General features: G+C 46.5%; 1 protein-coding gene across 3 annotated transcripts in view; it reads left to right on the forward strand.

The window, feature by feature from the left end:
- PRKN (parkin RBR E3 ubiquitin protein ligase) overlaps positions 1-22,187 on the forward strand; it is an 813,183-nt gene that overhangs the window by 695,591 nt on the left and 95,405 nt on the right. The window lies entirely within an intron of this gene.

The following is a 22,187-nucleotide window of genomic DNA, read 5'->3' on the forward strand; positions in this document are numbered from 1 at the left end:
TTGTGTCCTTTGGGTAAATACCTATTAGTGCAATTGCTGGGTTGTAGTGTAGTTCTATTGTTAATGTTTTGAAGAGCCTCCATACTGTTTTCCAGAAGGGACCAGGAATCCACCTCTCTTAAGTGGAATCGAGGAGTAATAGTTCTTGGAAAGGCCCCATACCATTCCCACAGCTGTACGCTCATAGCAGCCCCAGAAACTCTGCTTCATTATACGTCAGGAGATACCTGTACCTCCTACTCGTAAGTCTGCTAGTATTTATGAATAAATAAAAGGAGAAAGAAGAACATATCAATTAGAATAAATTCCCATCTCACAATTAAATACTTTGCTGAGTAAAGTCATAAATGACAAATCTTGATGCTGAGGATTACTTTAATACTTAATATGTATTTTATGCATACGTCCGTGTAAATTCTTCCATTTCACAAATGTGTGTTAAGCCGTTAGTATGTGTGAAGTACTTGGAGGGATAAAAAGATTTCAAAAACACTGTCTCAGATTAGGAGAATTTATTCAAGTTAATGCTCAATCTTTGGGGACTAAATAAGAGAAAAGAAATGTTGAAAAGCAGTATTATGTTAAAGGGACAGTGATGCCTGGGGCCTTCCTGGCACCTGAGCTTGCCTGGACAAATGGTTTCCTGTAGAGAACCTTTCAGTCTCACCGAGGGCTCTGCAGCCAGTTAGTCCAGTGGGTGGCACAGTCAGAAAAGAGAGTCTGGCTTCCTGGAGGCCAAGTTCATAAAAGAAACGGGGAGCTTCATCTGCTGGAACTGTCAGGGTATAAAAGCAAGGTTAAACTCTCATCCCAGGAATAACAGGGAGCTTTGGGAAAGGTCATATGGTGTGCTCTAAAATCTGTGTCATCTGAGCTTTCCCAAAGTAGATTTTAAAAGGTGCCCACCCCCACTCCCTCAGACAGACAGAAGTCACAGAAGTGGCCCCCAAATAGCATCTTGCTGTAAATTAAAAGACATTTCTTCCCCATGTGGGCAGAGGCTCCTTCAGGTTACAAGGTCCTGGGAGACCTGTTTCCAAGCTCATCTGGCCCAAACCTTTGTGCAGTGCATAAATTGTACCACTGTACATGGAGGCCCTGGCTCCACCCATGTGCTTGGTGCTTAATAAATGTCTATGAATGAATGAATGAATGAATGAAGTGAGTGAATGTTCGGTAACATAAAATTACATCAGAGCCTGCCTCCCACCCCTGCCAAGTGGCAACTGTCACAGCATTTATGTTTTGTTTAAGGATGTTAGAGAATTTCTAATGGTTAACAGCAGATAAAGAAGCAAGGATGAACAGGACAGGACTTAAAAAAAATAAAAAGGAGAGTGGACGGGGACAGGGAGAAGAACATGGCAGTAGGAATGATAACTTACTAGTTTTAATAGCTGAGTTTGTCTGTAGTTAAGAGAATCTGTACCTATTGTTCTGGCCTACATACATTGCATAGTGAGTTAGATGTCGTCGTCTGAACCACATACAGTACTATAAGCAACAGAAATACATTGAACAAGTCTCTGTGTACGGCATGTGTGTGTGTACGTGTGTGTGTGTGTATAGTGATCTACAGAGGTGGGGTCGGTAGGACTAGTTCACAAGAGCTAATTATGCATATTTCTTTCTGACTCTGTGTTCAGTAATTTTCTAGCTTGACACTGATCACACTGGTATCATTTACAGCACTAAGTTCTTTCAAGAGAGTGGGATGGAGGCTGGTTGACTAGCACCGGCCCAGCATGTGTGTGATCACTTTGTTATATTCAAGCTGGGGTCTTTAGAAGATACACAATGCCAAGCAGTCCACAGAGACAACTTTGGGTGCAGTCAACATAAACCTACCTTTCAGTTAACCTTCTGTATTTTTAATGTGTTATATATTTGGGCTATATGTATTAATAACAACATCTAGAATATCATACAGCTTGCTAAACATGACTTTAAATAATTATCTTATAATTTTATCTGTAGGCTATTCAATAGCAAAATAACACACAAAGATTTTCAGCAATTTCAATTAGAACACATATCTCCAAGTTTACACAGACCCTTTCCTGGTGCAATTCATTAACTATAAGAGTGTAATTAAATATACCATCCAAGATTCCAGGTATCTAGATATACCAACTCTGGCGGGTAGGTACCCTTGTCTCTGGCCATCTTTAGTACTTAGAGTTTGGGAATCATGCCTCTCATGCCCCTGAGAGTCGAAGCTTTTCCTCTGTTTGCTTTCTGATCATTTCCCTCATCTGATTTTATAATAAAGCATCTCTCAAATTCATTGTCTACTTGGGACAATATTACTATAGCATTTTCACATTGTTCCCTTCCTAAAGCATCCATTCACTAAAGAATTCTTTATTTAATCTTTATTACATCTCTGTAATCTCGCTGAGATGCATCCAGGTAATTTAAATTGCAGCAACTGTATGACAAAGTATACACAGAGTTGTGAAGAATGAGAACAATTAGTAAGGTTTGTGGGGCTGGAATTCATTTATGAAGTCTTTGAGGAATGCAGTTTTCCTATTTATTTTACCTCCTGGTGCCATCCCCGATTTTATTGTCTACTTAGGACTCTGCGTTCCAAGGCCACCCTTGTGGAGCGGGACCACTGTCATGGAGACCCCCCAGCACACGGCAGCTCACTAGTTCTCCAACGAAACCAGTGTCTGCCTCAGTTTACAATACACCAGATTCACGCTGAGTTTACGAAAGCAATAAAGTGCACAAGTGTCCCACACTGTCTGAAACACACACAGAATACTTTGGAAAATCAGCCTGGAAAGGAATCCAATTAATTGACCAACCTCCGACATAAAGTTGGAGAGGTATTCTAGCAGAAAAAATTAAAAAATAGGCCTAAACCAAACGAAATTGAAGACAAAATTCAGTAATAATTATTACCTCACCAACACCAGAAGCAACCAAAATGGGGAGTCACTGCTTATATTTGTACAGTGAGTCACGTTTCTCTCAGGTGTGGCTGAAGCAATGCACGGTAGCAGCAGCAGAACAGTAATAATATAAACTACATCAGATGCTTACGGAGACACTTCCTGTTCCACCAGGACCGCTCAAAATGACTACAGTTGACTTTTTTTGTGAATCCATTTGTCACATATTATAGAGAAAGACATTCAGTTGCCCAATTTTCCAATCGTCCAACAACCTCAAGTTTTTGTTCTGTTTGCATCTGACGTTCAGTGATGAGGCCACTCAGGGCTCTCTCAGCGGGACGGTCCAGCCGGGGTTTCTCATCTCTGAAGCATGAAACGGCATGTTTTTATTTACATTCAATCTGCAAACATTTTAGTCCACTACCATCCACTGATCGAGTGTTGGTAATACATGTACCTGTCCTTATTGAGCTGCATTAGCATATTGTGAAAACAAGTTTCTTTTTACCATTGAATATGACCTTAGATTTTTCCATCCACTTTAAAAGTCAGAAGTCTAGTTGTCAAAAATAAAATTTGTTTTAGTTTTCTCTTGCTGCTGTAATAAATGTTCATGAATCTGGTGACTTAGAACAACACAAATGTATTATTTTATAGTCTTCAAGGTCAGAAGGCTGATACCAGTCTCCGTGGCTAAAATCAAGGTATCAGTGGGACTGCGTTCCTATCTGGAGACTCGAGGTGGGGGGTCTGTTTCCTTGCCTCTTCCAGCTTTTAGAGGGACCCACATTTCCTGGGTCATGGCCACTCCCTCCCGGATCCAAACAAGCAGCGCTTCCTCTCCCTGACCTTTCTTCCATATTCACGTGTCCTTCCATCCACAGAGATAATCTGCAACAGTCTCCCTATCACCTAACCCTAATGTGACTTGCCATGGAAATTAAGATACTCTCAGGTTCTGGGGATTAGGACACAGGTAATCTGAGGGGCTGATATTCTGCCTCCCCTAATATCATAAAGACAGGCATAAAGAATATCCACCCTGGGGGTGTCCTGTCATTTAACTCTGAATCACGCTACACAGAATGCTGACCCTCGTGTTCCCCGCTGCTCTCTTCCTGCCTAGACAAATGTAAGTCAATGTTGCATCACCCCAAAAGGTTATAGCCAGTATCTGCTGTCACAGTAATTCCGTGCAACAAGCAGTGGCCTGTGCTGCAGGTGCATATTTTTCCTTCTAAATCTATAGTTCAGCTGGCCAGGTCTGCTGACCTTAGCCAGTCTGCTGATCTTGGCTAGGCCTCCTCAGTGTCTGCAGTCACTTGGAAGGTTGCTGGAGGAACCTAGCTGGGACAGGGGAGCTGGCTTCCACCTGCTCTCTCTGGTTCCTCAGCCTCCAGCTGGCCAGTCTGCCTCGCTCTCATGGCAGGCGCAGGGGTCCCCAAGAGAGCAGACGTGTGCAAGGCCTCTCGAGGCCTCGGCTCAAGATGATGACTAGACATTGTCATTTTCACCCCCATCCTTTTGGCTGAAACAAATCACAAGGCCAGTCCAGCCCCAAGGAGTGTGGAAAGAAGGGAACCCGGAGTTGTAAAGATACGGACGCAGGAAGGATGGAGCGTGCACGCCCCTGCGGTTAGCGGACGCACAGGCCCTCCGCGCCTTCGTGTGAATTTGTGTCCCCTTTTGAGAATCTGAGTAGAAATTTCTGTCAAACCTAAATACAAAGACAAACTGCCCCTGAGTCCCTGGTGTGGTTACGGCCACATGATTGTACCTCACCTCGGACGCGAAATATGGGTGGGCCAGGTTGGTCTTTGGAAGAAAGACTCTCTGGTGTATGGATATTTGGTGTTTGTTGAGCGCATCTTCTAGCATCTGTGCTAGCACCAGGCGCCGGGTGTGTAGTAAAAGATAACTGAAAGAAAGGTTTTGTCTGATGAATAATAAAATTTTGTAACTCACCATATTTCTTGTTTGAGAAATGTCTTGTTTGAGAATTCCAGAATTCTCAGAGACAAATCAGCAACAGGGTAGGATTTCTGGGTGCAAACTCTAAAAGTAGCTTTATTTCACTATTCCAATTGATTTTTCCTTTACTCTGATATCATTTTCTGTTTACCTTTATAACTGTAGGCAATTTGACCATTGCTAATCCTTTTTAGAATGAGTTGTACTGAAAATAAACAAAGTTTCCAACCTATAAAGTTGGTAAAGAATTAGCTTCTCAAGGCAAAGTCTTCAGGCAGTATATATACTGAAACAGTAGCTAGTTGGACTGATTTTCTAGGTTTGGCTGCGTTGTGTGAGAGAAAAAACACACACACAGAATTAATCAACATTCTTTAAAAACTCTACCATTTTCTTTTCTTTTCTTTTTAAAGATTTTATTTATTTATTTTACACAGAGAGATCACAAGTAGACAGAGAGGCAGGCAGAGAGAGAGAGGGAGGGAAGCAGGCTTCCCGCTGAGCAGAAAGCCTGATGTGGGACTCGATCCCAGGACCCTGGGATCATGACCTGAGCCGAAGGCAGCGGCTTAACCCACTGAGCCACCCAGGCGCCCGTACCATTTTCTGTCTCTGTGTCCGTGGGCACATCATGTCACCCATCTGAGCCCATCTGTAAAATAGGAAGTATAACAGTAATAATGATAACACCAGCATAATGGGGTGGTTTCAAGGCCCAAAGAACCCAAAGCATAGCTCCCAGTACACTGTCCGGGACTACGGAAACCTTGATCAATAATGGGGGGTGGGCTCTGGGGAAATCCTAAGACTTGGCTCCTTTCTTCCACCCGTTTTGCTGACGGATGAGGTCATCTGTCCCGGGCACAAGAAGGATAAACTCAGCTGGCACAGACATAAAGGTACCAAGGTTACCAAAGGTGGTGTATTCCCAACTCTCCTGGGTGACAGTCACTGTAATAAATCACTTAACCCTCCTTTTCGTTCTCCATTTCCTATAGAAGAGGGCATTTCCAGGGGATTCCTTTGCTAAACAGGAATTTGATCCCAGGAACTCCCCCATGAACGAAAACGTGAGCTAGCAATGCCGTGCTGTTGTCTGATCATCCCAAGGCCAACAGGACACTCTTGCTTCCCTCTCCCTTCTGCCTGCATGAAGCAGACCAAGGCTCCCTTCTCATATATTTCAACCTGATTTCCTTCTTGTAAGTCTTCTGGGGCAAAGGAAAATGAAACAGTAGGATTTGGGGGATTATTGACTTCTCCCATTAGGACTGACTATGGAAAGGGAGCCAAGTCTCCTGCTCCCAGCCCGATGCCCCACTGACTCTTGTGTTCTGGTTATTAGAGAGCAAGGCTGAGGACAGGATGTATGTACCTGGAGAAGGGTTCGAAGCAGCCTACTGCTGGCAGACCAGGCAACAGGAAAGATGCCCACAGGGCCTGGAAGAGGGGGACTTTCATCCCCAGACAGAAACAGGACGGGCCCTAAACTGGCTCGGGCTTGCAGCTCTGCATAGTGAATTTTATATGCCAGGTTTCGTCTCTTGTCTTGTGAGGGCTGACCTCATGGGACACATGCTTATGGCCTCCCCCCAGCCCCTGCCTGTCTCACACAAAACCCTGCTCATATGCACACACAGTGTGGACAATCAGTGAATGTTAGGACTCTGAAGTCTTCTTCTTTTCACATTCAAGGATTGAATATCACTTGCTTTGGAGGAATAGAGGTAGAAACAAGCTAAAATAAATGTAATTGATGTTTTGAAATGTGTTTAAAAAAAAACAAAAAACAGGCTTTAGAATTTCTCATCAAGCTTCCTGTGGTCCTATACATCAAAGGAATAAAGAGACAACAGCCAGCCTCGCTTTCTGGTGGGATCTGTCCTGTTCATGCTTCCTCGTCTGATGAACTTTTCACTCTGAGAGAAAACTCTTCTCATTTTGTGTATCAGTAGTAGATGAAAGTATAATTTTGAGAACTTTTCATCTTTAAACTCCCTAAAGAAGTATTTCTTCACCTCCAAGGGGCTGGTGCTGCTCCCCTATGCAAACAGATGAGATTGTTGTTATTGGAGGAAATTCAATTCTAAAGACCACAATGCTTCTGGGACTCCAAACTTTCCATTTAACCTAGTTTTGGTTCTCACTATCAGTAAACAGAATGGTTTTTGTTTTTCTCTTTGGGAACATTTAGTGAAGATCGTTCCTATCCAGGGTGACTGGAGCCTGTTACGGGCCAGACACTCTAGCAGGTGCTGGCAGCAGGGGCTGGCCCAGCCTCCCTACCTCCAGGCCTCCACGGGTTCCAGCACACCTTGGTAAGTGCTGTGACAGACCCACGCATGGAGAGCTGTGTTACGGTTCTCTCACCTTTTCACTTAGATGGGTGGTCCTGGAATTAAGTGAAGGGTTTTCTATGTTTAAAAATATTTAATGCTTAAAAAATTAATGAGAATTTCCTCAAAAGGAATCATTTTTAAAAATCCACAAACTGATTTGTGTTCATCCCACCCCCCAATTCCAAGGTGACAGAAATGCTGCTCCCTAAGTTTTCTGAGGCTCCTGGCCAGACACCGGTTCTCCCCATATTTGGGGATTTTTCTCAGTTTGGTTGTTGGAGAGGATTAGTATCTGCATGTATTGAAGGTTTGCAGCGGAGGAGGAGGAGGATTCCAGCAGTAATAAGAGAAATCCCTCTGAAATTATTTTAAGATAATGTTGCCGCTGGAATGCCTGGGTGGCTCAGTCAGTTAAGCGTCTGCCTTTGGCTCAGGTCAGGATCCCAGGGTCCTGGGATCGAGTCCCACATGGGGCTCCTTGCTCAGCAGAGAACTTGCTTCTGCCTCTGTCTGCCACTCCCCTCTGTGCTCTCTCTCTCTGACAAATAAATAAGTAAAATCTTTAAAAGATAATAACTCTGTTGCCTCATTGAAGGCATGTGAAACTGGAGAAAGACCTTCTCCACTACACAATAAATGTTAGCAATAGGGACATGCGTAACGTGGTAATGATGACTTCCGACCTGTCACACAGCTAGTTCTGGGGTGGACATTTGCAGTAATGACCAGTTGTGTTACTTTGTGATGTGTTTAATGCAAAATGACAGTTCGGAAAGCATTGCAGTTGATGTAACTCTTGGGCTGCATGAGGAAGCTCAAGTGTGGTCACTTTCTGTCTCTGTCGAGATAAACTCAGGTAGAAGGAGATAGATTTCTATTTCCATTACATGTGAATACATTTTCTTCTAAATTTGTATACGGATCCTTGTTGATTTGATTAGTCACCAATGACACTGACTCAGAATAAACTACGTTATCAGTGGATTTGCTAAAAGATCATAAAATCTTGGTTGTCTCCAGATTTTGAAAGTTGTACATGCAGCTAATGTATTGTGATAATTCTTATCACAGATGTAATCACGGCATAATGTATACACTGGATTCAGCCATGTCCTTATTGCGGAGAAAATGAAGTAGAAGCCATTATTGAAGTATGCACCCATTCGTCATGTGTTTAGAGCATGAAAACAAAAGCAGCCAAACGTCCTCTCCTACACCTCAGCCTGGAGGTCCAGGATGCGTTTACAAGGGTCTCCATTTGGTTTTGTCTGCTGCGCATCAGGGGTAGATAAGTGAGCCGACAAGTGGAACATGGGGTTCCCTCTGCTACTTTGAAATGCCCTCAGACCTGACTCTGCCATCTGCTGTCTAGTGTCACCTACTCCTTTATTCATTTGGGATCCTGGGGCCTTCTGCCTGTGTTGATGTGATGAGATTAGGGGGCGCACAGGGTACTCTGTCCACGCCGGGAGTGACAGCCACCTGGATTGGGACTGATGTCAGAGAGAGTACCCTGCTGCTGTCATCTTGGCCTTACGTTTCCCATTATCCTTGGTCTGACTGTTTGCTGGAAATACCAGCTTTCTGTAGCCTTAAGACAGTGAACTCATCTTACGTGGTGTACTTCCAGAAGCTGTTTCGGTACCCTGGAGGGCATCCTAGCTGTTGTCCTAAATTGGGATGACAGTGTTGCTCATATTAAATTGCCTTCTCGCTTGGCTCGGCATGCTGGGATCCATATCTATTAATGCAGGAGTGTCCAAATGTCCTGCTAGGAAAGCAATTTGTTCCTCAGTAGGGCGTCAGGGAAGCAGCTGGTCTAAGAAGCCATCAGAGGTGATGTTAGGGGCAAGTTGTGTTTTTCTTGATTTAATGGAAAATCTTACTGATCCGTCGCCTCACTTGTCCTCACCACTTGCCAGCAAGGCAGCGCATATTCATCTTCAGCCCTCTCCTTTCTGTCCCCACGGGCCTGGCATTGCTGTCCTGTAGAGAGTCAGCCCTCCACACCGCCTGGGCTTCATGATAGACATTCTGACCATAATAAACACATTATTAATGGATTTTTTTAATTCCTTGGGGAGGCAGCACAACTGGGAGACATTCAGTTAAATATCACACTTGAACTCAACTCAGGATTTCTCAAAAGTCCCTCCCCAACCCTCCCCAAGGAGAACTGACGTACACACACCATGTCGATGTGCACTCCCCACATCCCTCCTGCCTCACCCCCCAAACCCGGCAAAGTTCTTTTCTTGAAGGAAGCTCATGAAATTCAAGATGCCCGCTTGCGTGGCTGTTCTGCTGGAGTGTACGTTCCGTGGCAAACTCCCAACCGGATGTCAGGAGCAATGACCAGACCCCAAGTTCACGTGCACTGTGTGCCAAGCAGTCTCGTCTTGAAGTGTCTGATGAACAAGGAATGTTCACTCTGGCTCTGATGGGAAGGACCGTTATGGCCACAGTAAGCAGACTGAGAGGTCTGCAGATCCAGAGATGGAGCAGACCTCCCAAATGGGCCACGATGGCATGGCCCCCACTGCGTGCCCTCAGAGCATGCATGTTAGAAATGTGTATGATAAATCATTGTAGTCTCAACATCCATGGAAAATCCAGCATTCTTTAAAACATGGCAGTGATGTTGTACAAGGCACACAGTTCGAAGTAATGTCCATGTCTCTGAAGGCAGGTTATTTCATTTCTTGTTCAAATGTAGAAATGACATGTTTAGTACTCGAGAAGAAAGGGAGCTTCCCAAGGACAACTCCTGTGTCTTTAATGCACTCTTTTTTTGTGCAGTTGAATTTCTGGATGATTTTTATGGGACTTTATTACAAAATTTTCAGACCTTAAAGACGGATGAGTAACAAATTCTTCAAGATGGAAAGTACGTTCCTCCATGGTACAAAAGGAACACGTTTAGGCAAATGGGTAATAAACTGAGCACACGCAGCCACTGTTTATCATCCTCTTACTCGTCTTTCTGTCCAGAACCATTGGCCTCCTGCTTCGTCAAACCAACCAAGACTCACCCCCACCTCTAGACTGCCTTGTAAGCATGGGTGCCTAGGGCTCTCATCACTTTAAGATCCTATAGAGTACTAGTTCATTTTGGTCCAAGGTTTAATAAGTAATTGCACACATAGTGAAAGAGACAAGTAGACACTGCTCAATAAGCCCAGTCATCTTTTTTGTGTCTGACTGTACCTGGCAGTCAATTTTGACAAGCATTTCTAGGTAGAGACCCTGCGTCAGATACTTGGCCATCTAACCGACCATTGGTACTAGGCTTTGTACTAGCAATACAAAGATGATTGCGAAGGGTTAAATGTCTTCACTACCTTTGTATTTTGATAAAGACCAATTTTCTCATAAATTTAACTGACGTTAAACATTCGTTTCCTCTTTTTACAGTAATTAGGGTATTTTGAAGAGCCATCTATAAATTCATGAGCCTACTTTCAAAGATGTTTTCCAAGTCACCAATTAAATAAGACCCAGAACTGTAGGGCAACCTTAGCCATAACCTTCTCCGTTGATGTTTAGCTAATTAATAAACTTTAGGTATGGTCAGGTTTTCTTTTTCTCCTCATAGAATATGTAACAATAAAGAATTGATATTTTTTTTAAGATTTACATAGCTAGAGAAGCAAGAAAGTGAAGAAAGCTCATCAGGGTTTCAACCCACCATTAAAAATTTGTTTTGGAGGCCCTTAGGTATGGCCTATAAACTGTGTACCTACCTACCTATCTACCTGCCTAAAGCAACAGCCCATGAGTCACGGCCAGTCTCTCTGTGAGACTCTTACTTGACAAAGCTTCTCCTTGACCCTTCTCCCCCCGCTGTCCTACTTCCGTCCACTTCTGCCTTTTGACCTTGCCTGTCACTCCATCTTAGAAAGAAATCAAGTCAATTTGGGTAAGTATTCCCTTTACTGAATCTCCCCCAGCCGGTACCAAACCCCATTTTCTTCAAGCTGGTTTCAGATGAATTGACACGCTGTTCTTTTTCTAGTCCCGGGTGAGAGCAGGAGACTAAGACTGAGAGCTCACTGAAGGACGCCATCTCTAGATTCTCCAAGGCACTGGGAGAATGAGCTCATCCTTTCTGGCGTATGTAGAATCTTTTTGGGTACACCACGGCAGCCCACGGCAGCTCACCGTGTGTAAAATTGTGAAAAACCTGTGAAAGATACGCACAGACCTTTTTTTTTTTTTTTTAAAGATTTTATTTATTTATTTGACAGAGAGAGATCACGAGTAGGCAGAGAGGCAGGCAGAGAGAGAGAGAGAGGAGGAGGCAGGCTCCCTCTGAGCAGAGAGCCCTATGCGGGACTCGATCCCAGGACCCTGAGATCAGGACCTGAGCCAAAGGCAGCGGCTTAACCCACTGAGCCACCCAGGCGCCCAGCACAGACCTTTTTAAATCCCTTCCCTGTAAGGGTGCTCCCTCAAGCACCTCCTCACTCCGGCTGTGTCAGATCTGCTGCTCTCCTGGGTCCTGTCTGGGGTCAGTCCACCTGGGGTCAGCCCACCCGGGTCTCATCATACCCACCCCACCCAAACGGTCAGCACATCCTTTCATTCTGGGCGTTCCAAAGTTGCCGATAATATTCTGATACTCCGTCAACGTTACTAGGCCAATAGGTGAAGTCTGGAGGACACACTTAGTACCTTCCTTCGGGGTCACGTGTATGTGCACCATCTCTCATCATTCAGAGACATCCTAATAATATTTTCTTCTAGAAGGGAAAGGGAGAGGGCCCCATCAGGTGGGGGGTGAGCAGGATTTGGGTGACTCTCCAACGGCACCCCATACGTCACCAGGTGTGTTGCATATGAACACCCTCAACCCCGTGTCCCACGTGGTCTCAGGCCTGATGTGGACCCAAGGGCAGGACGGCCCAGTCCCCAGTAGCCAGGCATCTCTTGCGCTTCTAAGCCCAGTCTCATGCAGGTAACATGTCTCAGCGAGCGGGCCGCGCCTTCGTCCTTCCCCAGTCGAGCACATCCTCATGCAAACGCCCTTCGCCTTTCCAGATGCTGCCCAGAGCCACAACGTGCACCCCATCTTCCTCCGCAAGACCCTCCTTCCCTCCCAGCGTGGAGTGGCAAACCCCCGTCCACTGGGTCTTCGCCAGCCTGTGCTCTCTGCCACCAGCGCCGCCTCCCTCCGTCAGTCTGCCCGTGCCAAACAAAAACCTGGCGTGGGGCTTGTTGCCCTTGTATTCTGACAGTAGATCAACTGTCTATGTTCGAGTCTCTCAGGTCTCCAGAGGAGGGGTTTTTCCTTTACCCGCATCTGGCCCCGAGTGTGGTCCTCAGAGTGTGTGCTCAGGCAACTGTGTGGACAGAGATTTCTTGTACCCAGCCCCCACCCCCATGGTGTGGCGGACCTTCTTGGGGGCCCGTTCTGTGCAAGACACCTGCCGGGGCTGTCGATGGAGGCAGACGCTGGAAGAGCAAGGGGGCACAGTGCCTGCCGTGCAGGAGGCTGAGCTCCGGTGTAGACAGGGCTTCAAGCTGGAGGGAGACTTGGTTGTGTGAGTCGGGATCTCAGGACACCACAGAGGAAAGCCATGGGCCTGGGGCTGGGGTGGACGTGGGGACAGTCACTGCCTCGCTCACTGACAGCTGAGCACTGGGGCGGAGATGGCCCTCGAGGAGCACAAAGGTGAGGTTGGCCCCTGCCCCACTGGTCTGGCCACCCTCAGACAGGGCTGGGGCCATTCAGCTCCGCTGCCCATGGAGGAGAGGGCTTCATGCAACGCAGGAAAAGGGCCCAGAAACAGCTGGCATGTGGCCTCACCAGGGAAGCCCGGTGCAGCCTCCGGAGTGTGAGGTGCCATCTCCATTTGGGTGGGCCGTGGGCTCTTGGAGGGACGGGAGCCCAAGTGACACTCCCTGGGTCGCAGCTGCCCTGCCAACCCCACTACTCTCTGGGAAAGAGCACCGCTGCTTCTCTGCCCGCACCATGTCCTCACAACCATGTCACCTGAACCCCGCTTCAGCTCAACCAACTCCCTGGAGGGGGGCTGGCAGGCCCTGTGTGGGTGCTAGGGTGACCTCCCCTCATGGCCAGGTCAGCAGGGCTGAATGGCCCCAACCCTGTCTGACGCCTCTATGGAGTCCTGAGATCCCGACTCACACAGCCAAGTCTCCCTCCAGCTCGAAGCCACAGAGCTACCAACTTCGGTCAGGTTCATCCTTCCTTGGGAAAGTATCACCATCTAGATCTCACATATTTGGAGATAACTGTAGGTATACAGGGTGTTGTAAGGGGAACACCGGGAGGGCCCGGCGGTGCCTACATCTTTCGTAACTGTGGTACGAAATCCAAACCGTGAAACTGACCTCGTTGGCACGTGTGTGCGTGGTGCTGTGCCCTCGGTGACGCGTGTGGATCTGTGTAACTGCCACCTCAGCCCTTGACTCCACTGACCGCCCTGCGGCCGGGGGCTCATCGAAGCAAATGCCACGAGACAGAAGGATTCGGCGTGTGCACCTTGTGAGTAACGAGACCTGGCGATTCTAGGTCAGCCGGCTGCTCTCAGATCCACGAAGACTGGCCAGAGCAAACGGACTAAGTACATGTGTCAGCCCCATGGCACGCTGCCCCCGCCAACCAGACTCAGCCTGAAGTCACAAGTCGGCGACTGAAAATGTGCTCCATGAGTAAAAAGAGGCAGCGAGCATTTTGCTCGCGTGTTGCTGACAGAAATGCGTGTTCCGAGCAGCCCTCTCCCACGGCAGGCTCAGGCAAAACCCTCTGCCCCATGTCACTGCGGTTGAAATCCACGCTGGTACTACAAACTCCATAATATTAGGTGTTTTTCATTAATGAGAAAGAAATCAGTCATTCAACCTGTGGATTAAATGTGACTTTTTAGAATGAGGCATAAAATGAGAATAACTCCCTCAAAGCATCAACTCGATTTTCATAATCAATGAGTCCGTTGAAATGGCAGCGTTGTCAAGAGTCAGGTTCCGCGCTTCTGTCCTTCGAGTCACATCTTTGAGATGCTGGTAGTGACCCGGTCTCACTGCATGGAGGAAAGCGGCCTGAGTCTGGCATTGCATTAGCAGTATCTAAATGAACCTTCTGAAAAGCTCAGTTGATGGTTATTTTTAATAATTACATGCGGTACTTGCAGGTCATTGAGATAAATCACAATGTTGAACTTCACAGTCTTAGAGGGAGAAAAAAATTATCTCCTTTGCCAGAGATTATCAGGTTATTAATTTTTTTCAGTGCATGTGTGAAAAGCCATTAGCCTTTTTTTTTCTTTTTCTTAAATACCTAGCTCTACCAGGAGATGGTACTTAAGCAGCAGTAATTTTCATTGGGCAAAATTACATTAGGAGAGCTTCAAGTCCTGTCAAGGTGAAGGCTAACCAATTAGTAAGTAGGTGCCATCAGATTTATAAGCAGTGGATGAGTATGCAGAAGTCTCGAAATTCTCCAAATGGCAATGTGATCTTCTAATTTCATCTATATTTATCCCATACTCAGATAAGCGCTAGAGAGAATTCCCTTTACTTATTAGGGAAGCCCAATGAAATATCGCTTCCAATGAAACATTAGTGAAATAATACAGTTTGCTTCTCATTTTAAAGGATTCCTCTTTAAATGCTGAAATCCTGACCTTTGTCGCCTAGGCATTCCCCAACTCAGTGCAAGGAAAGTCGGGGGGCACTTGGGTGGCTCAGTCCGTTGGATGTGTGCCTTCGGCTCAGGTCATGATCCTGGGGTCCTATCATCAAGCCCCGCAGCAGGCTCCCTGCTCAGAGGGGAGTCTGCTTCTCCCTCTCCCTCTGTGCACATGCTCCCTCGCTCTAAGAAAAAAATAAAATCTTAGACCAAATAAGTGAATGAATTAATGCATGGAAAGTAGGAATCATCTCTAAAGGCAATGTGGCCATAAAAGAAGAAACCCTACAAGTCATACTAAGAATAGAACTATATTCAAATGTATGCACATGGATTAAAAACTCACAGGAAATCCAGAGTAAGGAAAATTATTGAGTTAATATGGTGTTACTTTAGGCATTTTTGCTCCTCGTGTTACTAACAGTCTATGATACCGTAGTGTCTCCCCTTATAAAATGCAGAAGGAAAACAGACGGGCGCACCTTTGTCTCCTTGGTACCGTGTATGTGATAGAGGTTCAGCAGATGAAGTTGGATCAAAGTATAACAATAAAAAGGGGACTTATCAAGAAAGTCAGTTTATGTTTTCACAGCGCAATTTACAAAACAGGGCGGAAACTAGCACATTGGCTTATTAATGCTTTTGTGAGGGAGTAGACCCGTGTGGAATGGCTTCTGTGTCGATGGTGTTTTCCCTGGTCCTTCTTGACCCCTTATCTCAAAGCTCACCTGCACGGTACCCCCGGCTCCTCGAGGCCTCATGTGCAAGGGGCCCTGGAGGAGCCTCATTGCCTTGACCCCTGTGGTTTGCGGCCTGTTCACTAATGTGTAAGTCCGGCCAACCCACTCTCCCATAACCAGATCCCTCCTGGCCTCCCGGTCCCCCCAGTGACAGAGGGGGGAAGTCTAGTCTCTAGTCCTCTAGTCTCTAGTAGCTGAGGCCCTTTCTCCTGGCCGTTTCTCCCAGGCTCTTCAAGTGAGTGTCGCTACTACCAGCTCTAAGCTTCACGGAGACTTGGCCTGTCCACTCTGGTCTGCTTAGATGGTCCGTTCAGAGATGCAGATCCTTCTTAGAACATAGGTTCCTCTCTCACTTATTCTCATCTTTGTCTCTTGCATTTGTACCTGCTCAAGTTCCTCCCCAAAATAACCACAAATTTACTGTTTTCATACCTTCCCCTCTCATCCCCTAAAAAGAGTCTGGCCCCCAAAACCTGATCATAGTCACATTCCTAGCCTCATGTAGTCTGACTCTGTTGTGCCTTTAAACTATTTACCTAGTACCCGGGATTATGGCCACATTCAGCGTCCAGCATGTGCTTGCCCAAGCCCGAAGAGTCCTTGTCCGACTGAGTGAGTGCCTCTGGTCTGCGGGTGCAGGAGAAAGGAAGGTCTAGTGCTTCTCTTTCATTGATTCCCTTCATTCACTCCAGTCATTTGTTCACGGTCCCCAAGATCCTAATATGCCAAAGAAGGTCCTCGGTACTAGGGTTACAGAAGAACAGTCTTTGTACTTTTGAGAAGATCACAGTTCACGGAGTCCTCTCCCTTCCAGAGGCGAAATAAAGATTTACTTAGGTTGTGCCAAAATAAACCACAAGTGGCTAAAGCAGTTCATGAGACCCCGTGGACTCCACGGGATCCTGTCAGGGGGGAAGGGACAGAGCCCAGCTCAGGAGGCCCCAGAAGCAGCAAGTTCCCCCGTCTAGGAGCACAGGGCACCTCAGGTGGAAGGTGAGGCTCCCGTCCACCAGGGAATCCTTGTTCTTTGGGTGATAACTGTGGAAATTCCAGTCAAGATGGTGAACCCGAGGAAGCCCGTCATGACCACCGTGAGACATGTGCACAGGAAATGTGCTGTCCCTACCACTGGGTGGCCCTTCAGGTGGCTTGTCAAGTACTTCTCTTTCCTGGCACAAATTTACTGATATTTTGGCAGCAAACATTGTATTCTTGCTGTTCCTCATCACCTCCCTTCCGGTCCGAGTGTGTTTCCGCTTTCATTTGACTTCCACGGAGGTCAGTTCTGATGATGGGTCACTTTCTTCCAGCTGGTTTAAAAAGTTTTCTGGGTTTGGAATGTGCGAGTTTATCGTGTTGGCGGCATTCAGAGGGCTCTTTGGGTATTTTTTAAAACTAATTAATTAAACCACCCTTAATGCTATTTATTAATATTATCCTTCATGGGCATCTTTCCATGTTTAGAGTGACCCTGAGTAAAGTGAGTACCCGAGTTTTCTTATTTGCATCAAGCTCTGATGTTATTCTGGCCCGTTGGCCCCAGATGGGTGCGTTTGTATGCAGAGATAGGACATAACATGTGGGCACACATGTGTACGTGTTGGGAAAAACATTGACAGAAGCCACCAGCGAGCTCTCGCGGCTTTCTGGGATGTAATGAATAGGACCGCAGGAGCTGTCTTCCCAAAGTGAGACATTCTCTTCCCAGACTGTTTCCCACGCCAGTTGGCAGATTTTTTTTTCCCCCAATATCAACCCATCTGCCGCTTGTGTCCCACACTAACCTGGCAACTTGCTGCTCAGGTTGGGCTTTTTTCAGCCTGACTGCTGGCCGGGGCAAGCTGCAGTGTAGTGATGTTCTTTCACAGAATTGTCAGGGCACTTGGGCAGGTCTGCAGCGTTCTTCGCTCCTGTCACAGAGGCTTGGTGTTCTTGAATAGATGGGTGACAGTCTCACTGTACTTCCTAACGTGTCCCGTCAGTTGTCATGGACTGAAAGCCGTCGCGGGAATAGCAAGCGTGTCAGATACCGCTACAGAGGTCTGTGAAAGACGCGTTCGTCTCCTGCTCCTCCTTCCTGATGCTGATTTTCTCTAGCCTCATTCTGCCTCTTCCCTGGGAATCCAGAGACAAAGGACCTCATCTCCAGTTTGCATCAACAATCCTGAGACCGTGGGGCTCATATTCTACTGGAAGGGAACCTTGATCAACGCCAAGTGCCGTCCTGTTGTCAAAATGTAAATCATCTGAACTAGACACATTGAGGAAGAAAGGAGTCTCGTCTGTGTCCACCGCCTCTGTTTTTAAACTGGCGTGATGCTTCCAATCCAACCCGCTGAACTGCTCCTTCAAAGCAAAGTGATTCCAGCCTCGTGGGCCAGTGTCTTTGAGGGATCGTCTCATCTGGTCTTTAAGAACTCTACAAAGAACATTCATTTTCCTTCCCAGTAAGCCATGTCACTGTTTATCCGTATGTGAGAAACGTCTTATCAAATTTTCGGATAAACTGTCCTTTGTTATTGTTGGAGTCCATTATCGTCAGCGAATGCTTCATTTTCCACAGCAAACAAAAGATCAGGGGCCTCTTTTAAAATAGCATTTTCCCTTTTAATGGAGGAAAATCTTGTCTGGACTGGCTACTTTGACATAACAGAGCTCTCTCGTTTATCCAGACTTGGCACCGGCACGGCCAGCACCCTCCCCGTGACAGTGGCCACAGGGGAAGGGGCCGACCTTCAGCCCTCTTCCCCGCAGAGAGGCACCTCTCCCTGAGACATGGGATCCCAGTGACGTGGCATTTCACCTTCCATCATTTACTTTTAGCGAAGTAAAACACGTCAAGTCTTGACGTGCTGTTATTTTCTTCAGAGTTATCAAAAATATAACTGGCGCTTTAATGACATTAAACTCTGGGTCCCTGAAACCCCAGGCCGGTTACTTATGCAAATAGCTGTGCTGTGTAATTAGGGGAAAGCATTTTGGTTAAATTGCTTTTCTACACCGAGAATTCTCTCTTAGACCAACCTTTGTAAATAAAATGGAACCTGCTGGGTTTGAAAATTAGGATACTAAACGCAATGGGTACATTTCTTCAATAAGCGTTGCCTTTGGTGTGTTGGTCTCACATTTGATTAACTTGAAAGAAGACTCAAATCTAAGATCTCAGACACGGCTGCATACCCCATAATGTCGCAACGTGCAAGGACGGTTAATTTATCACCACGCGTAAAGAAGGCTCATCTCCACAGATTTTTATCATTTTTAGATGTCACCACACCTAAAATTCCATCACCAGAGAGTGAAAAGTTTAAGTTCCTTTCCTTGAAAGTCTTCTTTTAAAACGCCCTTTTATGAAAATATTTATGTGTAAAGACTTTGTCTCTCGGTGATGCATCTGTCTTCACAAATCGACCACAGAAATAATAAGGAGGGAAGTGGATTCCTCTCCTGGCAAGGTAATGCCTGTTGAGAGACATCAACTGTTTTTCCCAACAAAACATCTCTGTTCTTCCCAACACACACAGGCCTGCAAACTGGTCCACACGGGTCTGGGCTGCACGGTGGCTTCTATCTTTTTTAAATCGTTTTCATTTTTAATTGGAATATTTAACTTTAAAATATAAGTTTATAGCTTCTCCTTAAAGAAGAAGAAGAAGGAGAGGCTCTTGCTACAGTGGATGGGCATTCTCATGTGAAAAAAAAATAAAATAAAATCAGGACGCCTGGGTTACTCAGTTGGTTAAGCCTCTGCCTTCAGCTCACGTCATGATCCCAGGGTCCTGGGACCAAGTCCCACATGGGGCTCCCCACTCAGTTGGGAGTCCGCTTCTCCTTCTGCCATCTTGTGCTCTCGCTCTTGCTCTCACCCTCTTGCTCTCTGTCTCACTCAAATAAATAAATAATATCTTTTTTAAAAATCCACTAAAGGTGATGTGGTACCTCCTCCCTGAAGCCGTGCAGATGTGGGATGTGTCACCTTCCCAGCCTGCTGCCCGCCCGACCCTCAGGCTCCAGAGATCCTTAAGTTGGCGACCTCTCTTTTTGAGGCTCTGCCATTCTTCGTGGTTTCCTAACAGGTCATTTCCTTCTGAAGGGACACGTGAACAGCTAATATTGGGACTAAAGACTTTCTCTCAAGCACTGCTGAGAAAGATCCAGAATGCCGAGTGGCCAAGGAGTTGTTCCTGAGCTAGCACTCAGGCGTTCTCACCAAAAGGAAAATGCTAGCTGTCTCTGTGATGTTATCTTGGAATCATAACCTCCAGGAACTGCAAAACCACCTCCTGTTCTTAGCTCCGGTCACTTGCACATCACCCCAGTGATTAATTTGGGCCCCCCAAAAAATAAATTTAAATGGGGCATAGAGGGATTGGAAAGGATGCATCTGAGAATGACAAAAGCGATTAAAATGATTAAAGGGTTGTAAAATTGATCAGTGTGGATAGGCTCGAGGACCTGGGCTTATTAAGTCTGAGGACAGGAAAGCCCAGGTGGATTTACTCGGTGCTTTAAGGGACATTATGTGGACGACACTGACCGACTGCTGAGGACAGAACCGCTGGAAATGGTCTTACAAGATGGCAGGGGAGAATTTCTAATCATGTAGAGTGGGGAATGTCAGGGCCATAAGGGCTGCCCCTTAGGAGAAGCATTTCCAAAGTAAAAAGAGCACTCGTATCTATCATTCTCCTTGAGACAGAGTTTTTAAGGATAGAGAGTCGATAAGTAGTTTCATATCCTGTTCTGCCTAGGGGCAGGAATTTGTGCCATATGACCTTGGGGGGCATCATCTATTCCTTTGAGTCTGGGGAATTATAGAAGGTCTTGAATCTGATTTTCGTGTATTCCCATCAAGGACACATCAGCTCCTACGATCAGAAACCAAACTACAAGGACACACAGATTTTTTGCTATTGAATTAACACCTGGACGCTCAGATATTCATGCAATCATTTCTTTTGTAGTCTCTGATTGCAAACTAACAGTTATTAGTGTACCGTGCAACTTATAAAAGGGTGCCACTTTTATGCCAATCATGTAATACTTCTGTTAGAGAATTGTTTCCATGGATACGCTTTGTCAGAAACTTCACTACCAAAAATAAGAATATAGACAAGCATTCTCGTGTGTCAGAAAAGGTAGGTCACTCGGTTCCTCTCCTGTGATGCATTGAGCACCTATTCATGTCGCAGAATCTGTGTTTCGCCCAGAGCCTACCAAGGTGAGAAGGGAGCTCAGTCCCCGGGTGGGAGTAGGAGGGGCAGCGCCAGACCCCTGAGGGTTTATCAAAATCCGGTTCGCTGAGTGAGGAAGGAGGTTGCGTTGAGTACAAAGATGGAGGTACGAGAAGATGAAACACCACCTACAGCGGTCAGAAATGTCGACTGTGCATTCACAGCTCGGCCGCACCCAGCAGCTCCCCACAACTTGTGCTGGTGACCTGACCAGTGGGGTGCCGGCTGCCAGAAGAGGGGGAGGTTCTAACTGGTGATGGGTGGTCACCTCCAGTCACCCTCTGACGGTGGACAGGTGATTCTGTCCTGCAGAGGTGAGCAGGTTTTCCAAACCACACCCAACAGACACTTGACACGTTCCTTTGCACCTGAACAGGGTCTCTCCCTAGTGCCACCGAATCTTGGGTTGAAAGGGAACTCCGAGGCATCCTCCGACCTCCCCCACGGTTACTGCCTCAGCTCTGCACACCTCCCGGCATAGGCAGGCATCCAACAAAGGGACAAGAAGTTCTAGTCATTTGGGAGGAATTGTGATTTTAAGAGATGGATAAAAAATAATAAGTTTTTCCTGACAGGAGGCCAAAATTCCCTCTCTGGAACTTCTATTCCTTGGTCCAAGATGTGCTCCTAGAAGCTTTGTGAGTTAGTTGAGCAGACCTGTCCATGAAGTCCTCCCCCCAGCTCTCTTTTCCCTGGAGCCTTTACTTCTGCCCTGCCTTTGGCTTCCTATGCTGTGGCGCCTGGCTCCAGAGGGCTCTCCTGCTGGACTGGGTTCCGCTTTGTTGATGGCTCTCAAAATGTGGCTCCCCAGGCTGACCTCTCTCTACACAAGACCGTCGGCATGGCATATTGGTGTTAGCATTTGGCACGGCCTTAACATACTTACCTAAGAAGATCTAAATTTATAACAAATTAGTACTGCACATATTCAGTCAGTGATCTGAGCATGTGCTCGGCACCTCTCGACTAGACTCACTAGGGCACCTCCCCTGCACACCCTGGGTCCCAACTTCGCCAGCCACATCATCCTTCCCTTGAACTTGTCCTTCTCGCCACTGTCCTGTGGGTGCCAGTGACTGGCACTGAGCAGTCGTTCAATAACCATTTGCTGGCGAAGTCATTAATTAGGCAACTCACTTTGGGCTTCTCTTGAGTTTACTGTTAAATGGAAATGCCACGACGCTCATTCTGTTTGCTCCTGTATCGGCTCCTGACTTACAACAGCAACTTAGTCCATGGATGTAGAATGAATATAGGGTCCTCCATCCTTTTTTATCCCTGCCCACCTGAGGCCTCTGACCCACTCCTACCTGGGTCGCCTCTCCTTATAGTGATTCTTGGAGTTG

This window comes from Mustela nivalis, assembly GCF_964662115.1.
Source record: "Mustela nivalis genome assembly, chromosome: 5".
NCBI classification, from domain to species: Eukaryota; Metazoa; Chordata; class Mammalia; order Carnivora; family Mustelidae; genus Mustela; species Mustela nivalis.